A 2,130-nucleotide genomic window follows, 5' to 3' on the forward strand; every position below is an offset into this window, starting at 1 on the left:
CCTATGGCCAAATCTCTGAGGCAGCTCCGAAGCTTTGGAGTTGCTTCAGCCAGATTGAAGCAGAAACCCAGTCCAGAGCTCCAGATTGGATCGCTGGCATCTGAAGTGGCTGGATCTGAAGCCGGATTGAATAGCTGCCTACTCGCACAGGCCTACTTTATAGGGTCCTCTACGGACCCTATTACAAAGGATGCAGAGCTATGGTCTTGACACCTACCTGAACTGGCGAGCAGTACTAACTGGAATTGCAGGTGATATGCTTCCCTTTCCAGAAAAGTTTAGCAATAGGCATGCTCTAGGAGAGATTGTGTCTCCTTAGAGCAATACATTAGTTGAAATTGTGACTTAGCTCCCTTTGTCTTTGAGGATGTATCTATGGAATGAATACTTGGAAGCCACATAAACAAAGGCTTTGTTCTGAATTAGCAATGGGATTAAGTTACTTTAATGATAGCTCAAATTTAGAGCAGTCATGTGTTCAGGTGAGCAGGAGCCTGGAAGACTGAAATGTATGAATCTCCCCCTCTTCCCCCTTACCATTTTGGGCTCCCCCCCTGCCCTTCAGGATTACTCCCATCTCTCCTAGTCCTCGCTTCTCACCTGTGCCCTGCATATATCCTGGCTCAATTTTGGATGCCAGCATTGTTCTGGGGAAACAGGCAGGAAGGGGGAAACTGCTTGCCTAGCAGCCACTGCTACCAAGCTACAGCCATTCCCTGGGAGAACAGCAGTGACCATGGCAGCCAGCCTGGTTCCCATGAACGATGCATGCCCCTGGCGACTGGGTGGGCACAGCGGTGCTGGCAGTGGTGGGATCACAGCGCTGGTAAGTGGGCAGCTCCCTCAGATGCTGCCGGCATTGTCGGTGGCGGGGGGTGGGGGGGTGGGAGGTGAGCACTGACCAGTGACCACCCCGCAGATGCCACCAGCAACATTGGTGATGGCCAGCAGTGATCACCACAGGCTGTGTTGGCAGCGATGGGGAGCGGTGACAAGTGGTGACCATCTGCAGGTGCCACTGACAGTGTCTGCAGTGCCTTTTCATAGGGGGTGCACCACCATGCTTGGGGGGCGGTGCATGTGCACCTGCGTGCACCCACTATGTGTCCCCAGTGCAGGTTCCCCTTTGCCAGCAGCCACAAGTGAACCAGGAGTTGTAGTAGGGGGTGGGGGGAAAGGGATGAACAGAGTCTAATCCAGGTCTGGTGGGGAGAGGTGTGGCAACAGGTTAATGTAATGTGATCTGGGTAACACAGATCTCACAGATAAACCTAGCCTGGAGTTGTATGATATTATGATGTCTAAAGAGTGCTTAAAACTAGTTTTGTGTGTTAATGTGTGGACAGTCTTAGGGTTAAGAGCTGTCTAAGCTGCCTAAAATTAAAGTGTAACAAAACTCCACAACATGCTTATTCCAGAATAAGAACATTAACACAGGGCACATCTGTATGACATGACTAACTGTGCAGTAGTTTACTTTTCTGTGAAGTAAGCATGTATGTCTACACGTGCATATGCTGACTACACAGTATACCTCACTAATCATGAGTAAATTTGCTACTGGCAAATTTACTTTCAATTAGTAACAGTGCAGTAGTGCATGTGTAGATGATTGACTGGGAGCAAATCTGGGCTCTGCCACTGGAGCCCAGGAGGAGACTATGTCCTTCTGCCCCAGCAGCAGGGAACTCCAAGCCCCCTGCTCTGAGATGGTGATTGAGCAGTGGGGGCTGAAGATCCTTATCTCCCAGCCCCTGCTCTGCCATTGTGATCAGGGAGCAGGGGGTGTTGGAAAAAATCCCATTCTCTCTCTCTCTGTAGAAATTCCCCCCACCCCCCGCCCCCATGACCTGCCTTGGGACATCCCTCTCCCCCTTCATCTGTGTGCTATTTGGTTTTAGCCTGTTCACCTATGTGGCCGAGAGAGAAATTTCTGAAGGAGGAGGGAGCTCACTCTTTCCTTTGTCCTGGAGCAGTCATTTTTGGAGAAGGAGGAAAGTCATTTTGAGACACAGATACTGAAGCCTGTAGCTTCCGGAGCTCTCTTATTCTCTGCATGTATATGTGATAGGGGTGTGTGAAGTGGGCCCTATTTGATTTGGATTTGGATTTGGCCCAATTTGGGGACAG

The sequence above is a fragment of the Alligator mississippiensis genome, chromosome 5 (genome assembly GCF_030867095.1).
Source record: "Alligator mississippiensis isolate rAllMis1 chromosome 5, rAllMis1, whole genome shotgun sequence".
Taxonomy (NCBI): domain Eukaryota; kingdom Metazoa; phylum Chordata; order Crocodylia; family Alligatoridae; genus Alligator; species Alligator mississippiensis.